A 16,872-nucleotide genomic window follows, 5' to 3' on the forward strand; every position below is an offset into this window, starting at 1 on the left:
ACGCGGCTCGGATCCCGAATTGCTGTGGCTCTGGCGTAGGCCGGTGGCTACAGCTCCGATTCAACCCCTAGCCTGGGAACCTCCATATGCTGCGGGAGCGGCCCAAGAGATAACAACAACAACAACAACAAAAGACAAAAAAAAAAAAAAAAAAAAAAATTATTGAAGACTCTAAGTCATAAAAATTCTAGCAATACTTAGGGATCCCAAACTCTAGATAATTTTAGGGTCTCACACACACAAAAACAGAAAATGGGATGGGCAGCAGTACAGAAGCTGAGGTAGAACACGGCTCATCCGAGTCCTCATGCATCAGAGAAACGTAGTTTTTAAAAAGTGGGGCTGAATCTTGAAGACAGTATCCATAGAAGTAAAGCAAGATTTACACTTTCTGAAATTTCCGAAGAGGATTCATGCAAACAGAACACCGTAAAGCAAAGGACTAAACACAGAGCAGAGAGTAAAGGAGGCAAGAGAGTGATAAGGAGAGTGAGTGGAGGGGCAGCTCCCTGCAGACGTTAAGAAGGCACCAGAGTCGGGTCGCCTGTTCCCTCCCTGCCGCCCGCCGGGGGACCCTGTGCCTGGTACCACTCACTCCCCGTCTCAGCTTCCCTTCTGCAAGCTGGGGGTTCCAAGTTGGGCTGCTGCGGGGTTTTAGCACGCCCAGGTTCTGACACTTGTGCTTAACAAACACAGGTTTAAAGTGCCCATAGTTCTCTCTGATTTTGTTTTTCAACAAACCTTCAGCACGGGGAACTGTAGTCAACATCCTGGGATAAACCACACGAAAAGAATGTAGAGAAGAACGTGTGTGGGGGTGGGAATCACTCCGCGGTACAGCAGGGATTAACAGCTTCCTAAATCAACTGTACTTCAGTGTAAACAATACAAAGGAAAGACCGCCTTAAGAAATCAGTATCCATATTCGGTGAATGAAACTTAAACCTCATAGGAGAGGCAAAAACAAATCTTTTTCTTTCTGCTCTTCCAGGTTCTTAGCTGGGGCTCTGTAACAAAAGACAACAGGAGAAAAACATATGTATGTAAGATCAGTTTTATATGACTTACAGGCCTTCAGAAGACAATGAAGGCCCAAAGAAACTGTTAAGCCTGGAGGGTTTTGTGCTGGGTTTGATGGAAAGTGGAAAGTGGTGGAAACTCGTAGGACAGAAGGATGTGAGCTCAGTGCAGTCAACGGGGGGAGCCTTAGGCCTGCTCACTGCATTTCCCCCCCGCCCCCCGCAGGGTTCCCTGACATTGGAGGTAAGGGCGCTCCTCTCCTCTGGGCGAAGGGCAGCGGCTTCTCAGACGAGGGTCCTAAGACCTGCTTCAGGGGAGGTGGGAAAGGTCAGAGTCCTTCCTGCACCTGCCGTTTCTCAAATCCCTTCAGCTGAATGTATTCTGTCTGCCCCGGAGTCCTGTTTTGGGAGTGGGATGTCCTCAACCCCATCAACGTAAAGCAAAATCCATGAACACTGAGAATAATGGATTTAACAGGAGAACAACAACAACAACAAAAATCCAGAAAACAACAACAACAAAATCGGCTGAAGTGGGATTGCTCCAAGTAATGAAACGACAGACCTGCCTGTAAAAGGCTATATTTCACAATGTGTCAGGACTGTTTTGTGAGATTAATTTGGCAACAGAGGACAATTTAACATGTAGGCTTGTTGCAAGAATTAACAGAAAGTTGAGTATGCTCCAAGAGATGGCCCAGTATAAAGAAGCAGAAGCCACACGACCCAGTGGAGAGGAGATGGCTCTTGTCATAGATGTTCTGGGGAAAGTTGTCTGAACATTTGGAAGAAAAAGTAGATCTGGCCTCACGCTGCACACCAAAATAAATTTCAAATAGATTGAAAAGCTGGATATAAGAAAGAAACGGGAGTTCCCGTCGTGGTGCAGCAGAAACAATCCAGCTGGGAACCATGAGGTTTCAGGTTCGATCCCTGGCCATGCTCAGTGGGTTAAGGATCCGGCGTTGCTGTGAGCTGTGGTGTAGGTCGCAGACGCAGCCCGGCGTTGCTGTGGCTGTGGCGTAGGCCGGCAGCTATAGCTCTTATTAGGCCCCTAGCCTGGGAACTTCCATATGCCACAGGTGTGGCCCTGAAAAAGCAAAAAAAAAAAAAGGCAAAATAATAAAAGAAAATATAAATGAACATTTGGCTAATCTCAGAAAAGGCAAGGATTTTTCTAATGTGAAAAACATGGAAGAAGTGACGAAGGAAGCATTTGAGAGATGTAACTGTACAAAAACGTAAGCTGCCGTGTCTCTAGAAGCGTGATGTATGAAATCTGAATAACACTTGCAGCAAATACAACAAAGGGCCATTATCACTCATTCACGTCTAAAGAGCTCTTCTGACCTGGTAGGGAAAAAAAATCTTTTTTTTTATTATTTTATTGGAGTATAATTGACCTACAATATTGTATTAGTTTTAGGTACAGCAAAGTGAATCATATATATAATATCATATGTGTGTGTATATATATGCGTATATAAAATATTGCATAGCTTTTCCCGTGTTATACAGCAGGTCCTTGACAGGTATCCATTCTATACGTAGTAGTGTGTGTACCAGTCCCATTCCCTCCCCCAATTTATCCTCCCCAGGGTTTCCCTTTTGATAAATAAGTTTGATTTTTAAATCTGTGAGTTTGTTTCTTTGTCCTGAATAAGTTCTTTTGTATCATTTTTATTAGATTCCACATAGAAGTGATACATCCGTCTTTGTCTGACTTCACTTGGCAGGACAACCTCTAGGTCCATCCATTGAAGGCATTATCTCGTTCTTTATTATGGCTGAAGCATAGGAAAATTCTTTCACATCCTATAGGAAACTTGAACAAGGAGGAAGTCAAAGAAAAAGAATACGAATGGCCGAAGAACCGTATCGGGGGAAAAATGTTAAATTTCAAAATTGAGGAAGCCAAAATTACAATGTTATTTAAACTTTTATCACCACACACACACACACACACACACACACACACACACACACACACACGACTTTTTTTTTCTTAAAGGAGGAGTTTGTTCAACCCCCCCCCCGCCGTTTTTTTTTTTTTTTTTGTCTTTTTGCCGTTTCTAGGGCCGCTCTCACAGCATATGGAGTTTCCCAGGCTAGGGGTCTAATCAGAGCTGTAGCTGCCAACCTACACCACAGTTCACAGCTATGTCGGGTCCTTAACCCACTGAGCAAGGCCAGGGATCAAACCCACAACCTCATGGTTCCCAGTCGGATTCGTTAACCACTGAGCCACAACGAGAACTCTGATACAACTTTTATGGGGAGTGATTTGACAATATATGGCAAGAGTCTTGAATGATTTTGTTCCTTCATTCCACTTCAAATAATATTCCCTGAGGGGAAAAAAGTCAGACATTCAGATGAGTATTGATGCAAGGACGTGATCCGTTGCCATGTCATTTATATATAAAGGTGAAGAAATGTCATCTACATAGATGGATTGAAACAGGACTGAACCATTAAATAAATTGAAATAGCTGTAAAATGGCATGTTAGGCATTTAGAGTCTTTTCAAAGCATACGCCTTGTTATGTTACATACCCAGGTTCTGAAACTGTTCCTTGATATGATTCTGTGAAAATAAATATCTCATGTAAAAAGATGCAGAGCAAAGAGACTGGCTGTAAATACACCAACATGCCAACAACTCTCTCACAGAAGAAGTATAGGTGATTTTAATTTTCTTCTTTATACTTTTAGGTATTTCAATTTTTTATGAGTCTGTTCCTCTCACAATAAGAAAAATACCTCTTAAAACCATCCTACGTGGTGTATACAGAATCACTTTGGGCTCTCATAACCTAGAAAAGATTCTCGCAACCAATTTCCATTTGGAATGCCGCGGCTATAGAACTTTAATCGAAATTGTTATTTTCCACTAACTGGAGGAGAAAAAGGAGTGAAATATTGCTAATTCTTGTCCAAGGACCAAATGTTGCCTTTTCTCATCTCACACCAAACTCTTCTAAGTTCTCTTCCGTAAATTTGATGGGCTTTGCTTGAGGAGTTGCTGACTCAAGTTTTCTGGGATCTGAGTGGTCATCGGATTTATTGGGACAAAAATTACATGCTTGTCACCAAGCAGTGAGTCTCGCCAATGAAACCGAACATTCGGTAAACAGGTACTAAAGTGGGAGATGGTGTGTGTCCTTGGAGCCCGAGTTACGGGTGGGTGACTTGGGGTGGGGCAGGGATGGCTTATGGCTGAGCAGGTGTCTTTTTAGTGTGTCTTGCTTTTCTTGCCTTTGGCAAGAAAGAGAACACATGTGAGAAAATGTATGGATCACGTTTTCTTAACATGGAAGAAACTAAATCCAAAATTCTATGGGTTTCAACAGATGATTACAGCGAACGCAGCACAGCATAATTTAGATGCAGTGGAGCAAGCCGAACAGCACCAAGAGCCCAGTTTGTTCACAGAAACATAGTCAGTGTTACCCAGTCAAACATCGTTCAGTGTGGGAGTTCCCTGGTGGCCCAGCAGGTTAAGGATCAGCCTTGTTGCTGCCCGTAGCTTTGGTTACTATTGTGATGTGTGTTCCATCCCCAGCCTGGGAACTTCCACAGGCCATGGGCACAGCCAAAAAGAGAAAAATTGTTCCTTTTGATTGATGACACCCTTTGCATCCTATCCCCGAAAATCCTAACCCTGAAAAGGTCTGCAGGATGACGGCCTTTCCCCAGCCTAAGTGGCGCTTTCCCGGGTACTTCCTCTGAGAGCTGGAGCTGGGTCATATGTCCTTTAGCTTTTGTGAGCTCAGGGACCCGTTTTTTATTTTTAGGGTTTTTTTTTTTTTTATCTGGCCTTTTTAGGGCTGCACTGTGGTATATGGAAGTTCCCAGCCTAGGGTTCAAATCAGAGCTGTATCTATGGGCCTACACCACAGCCGCAGCCACAGCCACGCCAGGTCCGAACCACATCTGTGTGACCTACACCTCAGCTCACGGCAACACCAGATCCTTAACCCACTGAGCAAGGCCGGGATCAAACCCACATCCTCATGGATACTAGTTGGGTTTGTTACCACTGAGCTACAGCAGGAGCTCCCTCAGGGATGCTTTCTTCAAAGCAATTAACATTTTCAAAAAAGCGCCTGACTCCCCTCTTGGCCTGGCTTTATTCTCCATTGAAAAGACCTGTGGGATTTTTCCTTGTCCGAGAGTCCCTCCAAATGGACACTTTATGTACTGCAGCCCAGAGATGAGACGCTGGCAAGTTTGGGTCTGCTTTAGCTTTTCACAGCCCGGCGAGAACCCACGGGGCTGTCACAGGTTGTACGCTGCCCTGTGCTGCCCAGTGAGCAAATGGTTCAGCCCCTGCTCTCAAGTTACTGAGTCTGCAGTAACTTGACACTGTTACACAGAGATGAAACTCTGCTGGCAGTGGGGTTGGAAGGTCAGAGAAAATGGGTCTTTGCCAAGGCAAAGGCTGGTAGCCCTGGGAGAGATGGAGGAGTGTGCTGCAGGGGCCCAGGAACGGGACAGCAGAACCCAGAAGCATGGGACAGAGGTGACATGGCAATTCATGTATTTAGGCAACAGTCACTGAGTCTATATCATGCTGCTGCACTAGGGAGCAGGACTTCAGAATAGTAGCAGAGACTGGCCTCCTTGCTGTGGAATGGGTATTTGGGGTTGTACATATACTAAATATGATGGATCAGGTGCAGCTAACTATGTAACATAACAATAAACCGGTCAGAACCAATGCCCACTCTGAAGTCTTGCCACCGCCACGAGGTGAATGTGGAACCAAGTATGGAGCGTCCCTAAAATTTAGATGGGATTTTAAGTGAATAATAGAGAACACAGTCTGATGACTTCTTTTCTAGTTTGGGAGCCTCAAAAATACTGCATTACCCAAGCTATGGTTGAAAAGTTTCTCTGTTTTGGGGGGGGGGTTGTCTTTTTTTTTTTTTTTTTTTTGTAAGGGCCACACCTGTGGCATATGGGAGTTCCCAGGCTAGGGGTCAAATCAGAGCTGTAGCTGCCAGCCACCGCCACAGCCGTGTAGGATCTGAGCTCCACAGCTCACAGCAGCACTGGATCCTAACCCACTGAGCAAGCCAGGGCTCGAACCCGAGTCCTCATGGATCCTGGTTGGGTTCCTTACCAGTGAGCCACAACGGGAACTTTTGAAAAGTGTCTCCATTCTAATTCACTCATGAGCAGATGGTGTGGCTTTTTCTTTCTCCTGGCTGACTTGCTGTAATGAATCAGGCTGATGGGCTCGCCCTCAGCTCTCCCCTTCGGCTCCACTCCTCACCCAGAATTGTTGGAGGAATGTCACCTCCTTGTGTCAGATTGTGCTTGACCACCAGTGGGCGCCATTGAGTTCAGGGAGAACCTGCAGCCCCAGGGGCAGACCTCCTTCCCCCAGCCTCCTGTCTAAGAGCAACTCCCAGCCGGTTCTCACTCCCCAGGACCCCCACCCCGCCGCACACCCCCCGCCCGCCCCGCCAAACACTCCTCTCCCTTCGCGTGAGGTTCCGAAGGGGATGGTGAAAGGAAAAGTTCCCTCTGTCGTCGGAGAACCGGGCTCTTGAGGCATTAGCCGAGGTCCTCAACCCAGGGCCCTAGGCACCCTAAAATTGTTACGAAAACTGTTGGAGTTCCCTCTGTGGCGCATCAGGATCGACAGTGTCTTGGGAACACTAGGACGTGAGTTCAATCCCCGGCCTGGCACAGTGGATTAAGAATCTCGCATTGCTGCAGCTGCAGCTCCATCTGATCCCTGGCCTGGGAACTCTATATGCCTTGGAGCAGCCAAAACAACACAACAACATTGTAATATTGTGTTAAAGGAGCTTGTGGCTTAAAGAGAATGAAGACTCTGGCCCAGAGGGTTTTCAGGTGGTCACATCACCCAGTATTAGAGCCCGTGTGCATCTGTGCCAGCTGGAGCCTGTGCAGGGCCCGTCTCCACAGTGACCCGGGCTGACCTGGCTGTGGCCTTGCCGATTCTGGCCCTTCGAAGAGTCCCGTGCTCCCTTGCCCGCCACCACCTGTGACCTGCCCCACATTTGTCAGGGCTCGTCTCTCTGACAGTCTGGGAGGCCTCAACTCAGATTCCCCAGTCCCGGAGCCCGGCCTGCTGCTAGACAGCTTGGCCGCCCCCGAAGCATCCCATGAGAAGGGCGTTCGGTAAATCCTGTTCCGGAAGCAATCTGTCACTCCCCCCACCCCGTTTTCCCCCCAACACTTGCTGGGGACTTCTGGCTCCGGGCACAGAACTGACTTGGAGTGACGTGAGGAGACTGGCAGCTTCCGAGACACAGTTTCTCCCCCTGCAGCATCGTCAAAAGAGGCCCCTGTAAAGGCGAAAACAAGCCTTGAGAACAGAGTGTCCATCCTGGTAACGTGGCCCAGGAGGCCGCGTCCAGAGGCAGCGTGGGAACGCGGTGGCGTGATGGAGCCTTGCTCTGCGCAGCGGACTGAGGGGTGTTCCCTTCTTCTGGCTCATCCAGCCCATCAGCCACATGAGATGCTCCTGAACGAGGCGCCTAAGCTATTGGGAGGGTAATTTTCTGAGCAGGACAGGCCCTTAGTTACCTCCGCCGGGGTCGCTCGATGACCGGGAAGCCCAAGGGGCCTCTTCTGTGCCATCGCCCCTCTAACAGGTCCACTGGTTTGCATCCAGGGCTGATGGGCACACATTCCTTCAAAATGCTCTTGTCTGAGACAGCTGCTGCTGGAGTAAAGAGCTGCCCCATCGATGCCTTATCGCCGTTCCCTGTTTGCACTTGGCTGTGGACGGGGTGGGGGAGGGGGGTGGCACGTTGCATCAGGTCATGGCCTGGTTGGAGGTTCCTGGGAGGAGGCTGCAAATAGGGTTTTTCCAGCAGAGCCAACTACCCTGCAGACTGGGTTTCCCCCAGCAGCGGGGAAAGAAGCGTCTGAGGCGGACGCAACCGCAGAAGACAAGGGCAAACCCCAGTTCCTGCTAGAAGACGCCGGTCTCTCCTCATCCCTCCCAAGCTTTAGATAATGTCAGAGTTCAAGAGGCTCAAAAGGAACCAGAAGACAGCAGAGTCCTTACCAGGATGTCGGGGCTCCACTCCCGTGTCGATTCCTCCTCAAACATTCGGGGGGGGGTGGGGGGGTGGTGGTGGTCTGTGTCAGGGATCCGTGAACTGTGGCTTGAGGACCAGATCTGGCCCATGGCCTGTTGCTTTTCAGGAAAGCTCGACGGGTACACAGCATGTTGTCTGGCTGCTTCGCTCCACGGCAGCACACGTGTGTGGTCCCGGGGGCGGCGTTGTGGCCTGCCCAGCCTAAATTTTTTACGATCTGGTCCTTTAGAGAGGACGCCTGCTACCCTGCTCTCCACTAACAGCTGTCCCTGGATGCAGAGGCCGCCTTAGAGGATAGAACGGGGGTGAACGCACTGCCCAGGCTCAGTTGCATGCTTGACTGCATCACTTATTAAATGCCCAAGCTTGAGCAAGTCACGTAACATCTCTGCCTCGGTTCCTTCATCGGGAAAACGGGCATCACAGGAGCACTGTGAGAATCGAGTCAGCAGGTGTCGTAAGGCACATGGAAATCTGTCCCCAAAGGTGCCTGGTCTTTTTATTGAGAGAGAATTCACGTACTGTAACTTCACCTGTAAAGGGTACATACTGTTCCGTGATCTTCAGTCTCTTCACGAGGCTGTGCAGCCACCATTTGCATCACCCCTAAAAGAACCTCCTCGGCCCTACCTGTGGTCGGCCGAACAGTGGCCACCGAAAGACGTCAGATCCGAGTCCCTGGAATCTGTAAACATAACCCTGTTTGAAGAAGAGTCCCTGCAGGTGTGCTAAAGTGTCTAAGCATCTGCACGTGGGGAAATATGCCACATTATCCACTTATTCCAGGTGGGCCCTCCATGCCTTCCCAAGTGTCCTTAGAGGAGAGACAGAGGGACACCTGACACAGGAGAAGGTGCCTGGAGACTGAACAGAGACTAGAGTGCTGTGGCCACAGCCAAGCGAAGTAGCCACCGGAAGCTGGGAGAGGCGAAACACAGATTCTTCCCTGGCGCCCCCAGAGGGAACAGGGTCCGGCCCACACCTTGATTTTGGCCCAGTGACATGGGGCTTTTGGCCTCTGGAACTGTGAGAATAAATCCCTGTTATTTTAAGCCACCCAGTTGGTGGTAATTTGTTCCAGCAGCCGCAGGAAGTGAATACTGCCGTACCTGTTACAATGATAACGTAGCCGCCCCGCTGGCAGAAGGCAGGCACAAGTTGGAGGTAAGTCGCAGTATCTCAGCTGAGGCAGGAGGTTCTTAAATGCACCCCATTTAGCCATGGAGGTGCCCGACTCTGCCAGCAGGCCTTAATTTGGCAGGATCTAAACATGTTCCGAATCCGAACCTCTCCCCCGCCCCCGACTCCATTCATTCTGTTTCTCCTGCCAAAGCCTAGTGAATGCTTATAGGGCTGAAAAATAAAATACAACCCACCCAACAGGCCCCTCGTGGTCTGCATACAACGGCTATTTTGAGCGTTTTCGTGGGGGATTAGACACTGTTGGATACATTCCATGCTGTTTTGTCAAATGTCATTTTCTCTTAGGAACAAAATAACACATCCACTTTCCCTGACATTAAACTTGCATTCAAATGCAGTCATTTTTATAAGCAATTAACTTCTGGGTCTAACGTTCTCTGAAAGGAGGTGCTACGTCTATCTAGTAATTATCAAAATTATTTGATAAATGCATGTTCTGTGTCTGTTTGAGGACATGGGTCATGGACTTGGGAGGCCTCCCATCACGCTGCTGCGGGTGTTAACTGACACCAGGTTCCTTCGCTGGTTTTCTGCCCTTGCTTGTCCCCCATACCTTTTTGCACCCACATCTCTTTTGCTCTTGATAATGTAAAAGCAAGGAAGAATTTGTCAGGGGGCTGTTCTTATAGTGTTGGAAAACATAATTTTTGCTTTTGCACATTGAGTGGTGGGATTATAGAATTTTGTTGATGTGGCTTTTGCTGTGGAGCGAGGCTGGTGGTGGGAGGGGTCCCTGGGTCAGCGCTCACGGAACAAGCCTGCCCTTCACTGCAAGACTGAGCCTTTGTGCTTGCTGTTGGATTTTAAACAGAAGCCCCGAACAAGGGTGCTCATAGAGAGGGGGAGAGGGCACGCAAAATAGAGACTCATTCTCGAAAGCAAACAGACCGTTTGAAGGGCCACGTTGTCCTTGGATTCAGAGGCACTTTTTTGTGCCTCCACCAAACAGTGTCCCCACCCAGATATGAACTCTGCCGGGCGAGGTTCCTGTGGGTCGGAGAAGGGCAGCCCAGGCTGCAGATGAAGGGGGCGTAGTATGTCCTCAACAAAGCGTTTCCTTTACATGTCGTAGACCAAGTGCCCTGTGCCCCGCCCTGAGGCCCAAAGGTGAGGCTAAAAATCCCCAGGGAGACAGGCAGGTGGGGTTGGGGTGGGAGGGAGACAGCGAGGGAGACAGGCAGGTGGGTTCGGGGGTGTTTTTAAGTTAGGTGACGAGCCCCTGGGTGTGTCCTTTTACCCTTGGTAATTTATACTGCATGTACTCTTGGGGTCATGAGACCGTCTGGACCTCTGCTTACAGCCCAGGGAACTTTAGTCACTTGTGATGGAGCACGATGGCAGACAATGTGAGAAGAAGAATGTGTGTCTGCGAGTGTGACTGGGTCATTTTGCTGTAGAGCAGAAATTGACAGAACATCATAAATTAACTATAATAGAAAACATACAAATCTTAAAAAGAAGAGAGAGACCGTCTGGACCATTCTCTGAATGGATCAAGGATTGCACTGAATTGGGTTTTTTGAATCCCAAACTCTTTTGGAACAGCTAGGAGCTGACTGTTAAACTCTGGCCCAACCCCCAGATCTGGACATTCCAGTCCTATAGCAACTGTCCCTTTAATATGGTTGGTTCCTTTATCTTGAAGAAACAGCCCTGCCTTCTGGACAGGCCGGGAGGATCGGGTGGTGGTGATGACAACGATGATGATGGTGAAGGGAGCAAACGTGTTTTAACCGGAGGGGACCGTGAGTAATAACGGCAAATGCTTGTGTAACACGTCCTTTGCTCTGGACCTCTGAACGCTATGAAGCAGGCTCTATTATTGTTCCTAGTTTGTAGATGAACAAACCGAGAAGTGGGGCAACTTGTTCAGAGTCAGACAAGCTAATAAGCACGAACGCAAGAATTTGAATCCAGCTGCCAACACTTCTGGCCACTGAGTGACCTTTCCCCTGAGACGTCAGCCACCACCTGCAGGGAGCCCGTCACAGGGGGTCCTCAGATGTGCATAGAGGATCACTGGCTGCTGATCTCGTGGGTGTGGCCTGCTTCTCTGCGCTGAGGCCTGGAGGTCTCCCTTCCCACCTGCTGCATCCTCTCCTCCACCTCCCACCCCCACCCCATCCAGCAGGCCTTTGGCCAAATCCCTGACTTCATTCCTAAGTGCTGGCTGTTCCATCTACCCAGGGGCGCCTCCGATGTAGATTCTCCAGTGTGACTGGGGCCACCCAGCCCTCTGAGCTCAGGAGGAGGCGGCCCGTGTGCCTAAACACTAACTCAGCTCTCACATGTGCTGAGCTCCCCTGGCCGCTCGATCAGGTACTTGTGGGCACCACAGAGCTCTTTCTCAGTCTCCATGACCCGATTCGAAGGAATTTTGTCCAGAACTGATCTTTTACATTATCTGGAAATTATATAATCTTTCAACTCAGGTTGGTTTTTCTCCTTGTGGGTCTTGAGAGCCGATCCTTTCAAAATAGGTCTCTCAAGCCCAAAGATGGTAATATAATTAGTATTCTACCTTTTGTTGAGGTTCTGGGGCTACAGACTTGCATGCTGAACCGGCCAATGCCATGTGCAGATGAGTTCTCTTGGGGCTGTGGAATTGCTAATGAGATGCAGGGAGGTAGGCAGGATTCCCCTTGGGGCCCACCCATCTGGAGAGCACAGTTAGTGCAGCTGCAATCAGGGGAGCGGCTTCTCTACTTTTCAGAACTTCAATTGGCATGAGCATGCCTTACCTCCTGAAAGTCTCTTTGTCAAGAGTTTATTAGAGCAGCATGATTTTCTTTTTTTTTTCCCTGTCTTGATTCTCTGGGTCAAAACAATCTGCTTCTTATAGAAGATGAGAGGCAAGAAAGGAGCCATGGGACTTTTGCTGGTCAGTTCTTGGACCTCCTGGCCCTTGTAGGCCGTGAAATAATCCATGCCCTTGACCTGTGACCACTGATGGGCTGTGACTTTTGGTTGTCCTTGGAATGGCTTCTAAAGGTACTGAATTGACATTAAGAAGCATTAACTGGAGTTCCCGTCATGGCGCTGTGGACACGAATCCGACTAGGAACCATGAGGTTGCGAGTTCGATTCCTGGCCTTGCTCAGTGGGTTAAGGATCCGGCGTTGCGGTGAGCTGTGGTGTAGGTCGCAGATACGGCTTGGATCGGGCACTGCTGTGGCTGTGGTGTGGGCCGGCAGCTGTAGCTCTGATCAGACCCCTAGCCTGGGAACTGCCATGCCACAGGTGTGGCCCTAAAAAGACAAAAAAAAAAAAAAAAAAAAAAGAAGAAGAAGAAGAAGCATTAACTTACATGGTGGAAAGTTATTCCTTTTCAAATTCCTTTCCCTCTTGGTTGTAACGTGAAGAAAGACCCTCTCCAGGGCTGGAATAGCCTTCGCGCTCTGACGCCTGTTAGTCTCCTGCTTTGTAACCGAGAGGCCAGCCCCGCGGCCACATCAGCTGGAAAGAAGGAACACGGCTTGATTTTCATCGTGTTCATTTTTACGGGTACTTTTTTTTTTCTTATTAGAGTATAGTTGATTCACAGTGTTATGTCATTTCTGCTGTACAGCGTAGTGACCCGGTCATATTTAGACATTCTTTTTCTCATATTCCATCATAGTCCCTCCCAAGAGACTTCCTGTTTATGACAGGTAGTCTTGATTTTTGGTTTACCATAGTGATAAATTTTCAATAATTTTTAAATGTTGGCTATTAAAGAGTGAGTACTTTTTTAAAAATGTAAACAGTAGTCCGAGGCCTCAAACAGTACAAATGATGCGGGCGAGGGACCACACTTTGAGAACGACGGCCAGCCTCTCTGGCCTCAGACACTACGCATCTGGGAAGCCTAGGCTGATACCTGGGCCTCCGCCCGGACCCATTAATCAGACTCCCTGGGGGCGTCATCCTTTGACTAAAACATCCCAGGCAGGTCCAGTGTGCAGCTGGGGTGGAGAACCGCTCCCCCAGGGTCCCCAGCCCCACCAGTGCCCGTGCAGGGACAGCGTCCTCACTGACCTCTGACCCCGCGTCTTCATCGCATTCCCCTCCCTTCTCCCCTGCCTCCCATGCCTCCTCTCATCCACCTCCCCACCTGGCCTGCTCTGCTTCCCTCTTGCCCAGCCTCTCTTCCGGTTGCTCCACACCTGCTCCTGTTCCCGAGACCTTCGGGTGCTGCTGCTCAGATTCAGACGCCGCTGACCCCACGCAGTGCAGCCGTGTTAGGCAGTTTCCACCTCGTGCCGTTCTTCACAGCATTCGCCTGCCTGTTCCTAAGCTGTCAGTCCAGTTTCTGAACAAGGAAGCATTCAGGGTTGTGTTCCCTGCCAGAAACCTGAATTAACAGCAGCAATAATACTCATCACTGGGGGGTTCCCGTTGTGGCTCAGTGGGTTAGGAACCCCGTCTGTGAGGACATGGGTTCGATCCCTGGCCTCGCTCATTGGGTTAAGGATCCGGTGTTGCCGTGAGCTGTGGTGTAGGTCGCAGACACAGCTCAGATCCCTCATTGCTGTGGCTGTGGTGTAGGCCAGCGGCTGCAGCTCCAATTCGACCCCTAGCATGGGAACCTCCATATGCCACGGGAGCGGCCCTAAAAAGAAAAAAATACTCATTGTTGTGCTCCTACTGTGTGCCTCTCACTGTTCTAAACACCTTACATATAGGAACCTATGTGATTCTCGGCATTTCCTAGATGAAGAAACTGGGGCACAGGGAGAGTCAGTGTCTTGCCCAGGGTTATAGAACCACAAAGTGGCAGAGCCAGAATTCAGACACAGGAAGCCTGGTCCCAGAGCCCACAGTCTGAGCAGAGGAGACCCCAAGCTGGTGGCTCCCGATACTGATTCAGGTGGGCTGTCCTCTGCTATGATAGAAATTTGAATCCACCATCTACATCAGTGAGTGCTGGAGTTGATAACTTTTTGTTTCCAACTGAAATGATGATATCCCAGTAGGAAGCCTGCAGCTTTAAATCCCATCCAGATGTTAACTTATCACCATTCAGAAGAGATCAGCCTTAAATGATCCTGCGTGTGCTGGCTGGCAGGACTGTCCATTGCAGATGAGAAAGTCGGCGCCCACAATCCTTCCACAACCAGCAGGACCCTTGGCAGCCTTGATGGTTCCTCGTCAGTTTATCTGGGATGTAGCCTCCATGTTAGACATTCTGGAACTTGTTCTGCCTTTTAAAAAGCATCTGATTCTCATTCTAAGGCTTAATGGGGGAGAAACCTTTGGCCCTTCCCATTCTTTGTGGGAGAGCTTCATTTTTATGCTCAAACTTTACATCTTTTGTGATACTCAGGTTGCTGTTTTAAGAGAACAGACTAGAGTTCCTGTCGTGGCTCAGCAGAAACAAATCTGACTAGCATCCATGAGGACGCAGGTTCAACCCCTGACCTTGCTCAGTGGGTTAAGGATCCAGTGTTGCTGTGAGCTGTGGTGTAGGTCGCAGACACAGCTTGAATCCCCAGTTGCTGTGGCTGTGGTGTAAGCCGGCAGCTGCAGCTCCAATGCAGCCCTTAGCCTGGGAACCTCCATGTGCCATGGGTATACGGCCCTGAAAAGACAAAAAAAAAAAATCTGACTAGCATCCATGAGGAGGACAGACTTCTGCATTGCATTCAAAACCTGAGCTTGAGGGAATTCTCAGGGAACAATGTCCCCAGGAGAGCCCCTAGCTCAGTGAAGATTTTGAAATTGAGGGCAGAGGGTTGTGTCTGAAACACTGGGGCATAGTAAGTACTCACATCGTGCAGTCTTTTTTTTTTTTTTTTTCCTGCTATCTCCCAAGCTGCCAACCATTTAAAACACTTCGTATACATTATTTAATTGTGCTAGCAGCCCTCTACTACTGGAAATATGCTTCTTCTGGATAAAGAAACAGGCTCAAGAACTTAAGTTTCCCAGTATTTGGGGTTACACGGTAGAGGCAAATTTGGAAGCAGCGTCTGCTGGGCTGCAGAGCCCGTGGCTGCAGGCATGCATGCTGCTTTTGTTCTGTCCACTCCCAGCTGGATGGAGCTAGGTATTGTCTTAGGGGAAAAATCCCTGGAAGGTGTAAGTGGTGCGTGGAGAGCATATGCCTGGCTTCTCTGTGACTAGGGGCCCTAAGCCAGCCCCCTCCTCCTCAGACTCTGAATATGGTCCCATCTGTCACCTTCCTGTGCTAAGGCTTCTGGGCAAGAAAGATGTAAGGCTATTGGCCAGCAGATGTCAGCACTCACAGTGTCCTCAGACCAGTACTGGGCAGTGCTCACCCTTGACTTCTGCTCTTAGAGCTGTGCCCAAAGACCCAGTACTTTTAGCATCCTTCCATCCGCTCCTCCATCCCTGCCCATTGCCAGCTCCAGCCCCTTCTTCTAAGGTTCTTCTAAATTCTTGATTTAATAGTGAACTGAGCTGATGATCTGTACTAACAGGCTGGGGCAGTGGTTCACCAACTTTTCATCAGAATCACCTGGAGGCTTGGGAAACACCAGTCACCCGACCCCCACCCCCCACCCCCGAGTTCTGACTTGGTGATGCTGATGGTCCAGGGGCCACAGTGTGAAAGCCAAGGGCCTAGAGAGCCTGGTCCCAGTTAGATGTGGACCCATTGGTGCCTGGCTAATTAGGCACCCTGGTGATGGGAAATTTCAGCCACCGTGGGGAAGATGGTGCAGAAGACAGCTGGGGCGTGCGGACACAGGCCTTTGTCTCTTCTCATCACAGTGCAAGATAAGGGCCTGTTTCATTGACATGTGGTGGCTTCAAAGCCCCTTCAGTGCCATAAGCCTGGACCAGCTGCATCTGTGAGCCTGCTGCCCTCTGTGGGTCAAGGGGTCACTCCTCCTAATTATTTTGGTTTTGCTGTGAGTGCTTCTCAATCTCAAATGTGCTTTGGCATCCCGGGGGCTTACGAAAGTGAGGGTCCTCATTCTAAGGTGTCCGAATGTCCCCTGAGCACCCAGGTGCTGCCGGTCCATAGACCTGCCCTTGGCGTAGCGAGGCCTCAGACCTGTACAGCAGGTCCTGCATTACAGCTGTGTGCCCAGTTGTTCCTGCCCCTGTTGCAGGCTGGAATCACCCAGGAACTTTTAAACACTACCCCCCGCCACATACATTCTAATTTAGTCGTGAGCACTGGAATGCGTAAGGGCCCCCTCCCCATGTGATTCTAATGTGCAGCCAGTTTAGAAATCACCAGCCTATACAAAGGAAAGAGGTGACTTCTCTGAGGAGTTCAAGGACTGCCAGGCGCTGGACGAGTCTGCTGGTTGCTTAGGTTGGGGAGGTGGGCCCATTCTCCCAGAGTCTTGTTAAAAGGCCGACTCTGGGAGTTCCCATCGTGGCGCAGCGGAAACAAATCCGACTCGGAACCATAAGGTTGCGGTTTTGATCCCAGGCCTCACTCAGTGGGTTAAGAATCTGGTGTTGCCGTGAGCTGTGGTGTAGGTTGCAGACGCAACTCGGATCTGGCATGGCTGTGGCTGTGGTGTAGGCCGGTAGCAACAGCTCTGATTCGACCTCTAGCCTGGGAACCTCCATATGCTGTGGGTGCAGCCCTAAAAAGACAGAAG

The 16,872-nt window shown here is 49.5% G+C and overlaps 1 protein-coding gene across 1 annotated transcript in view; it reads left to right on the forward strand.

Moving 5' to 3' along the window:
• The window catches only part of PRKCA (protein kinase C alpha), a 386,361-nt gene that overhangs the window by 284,131 nt on the left and 85,358 nt on the right, over positions 1–16,872 (forward strand).

This window comes from Sus scrofa, chromosome 12 (assembly GCF_000003025.6).
Source record: "Sus scrofa isolate TJ Tabasco breed Duroc chromosome 12, Sscrofa11.1, whole genome shotgun sequence".
Lineage (NCBI taxonomy): Eukaryota > Metazoa > Chordata > Mammalia > Artiodactyla > Suidae > Sus > Sus scrofa.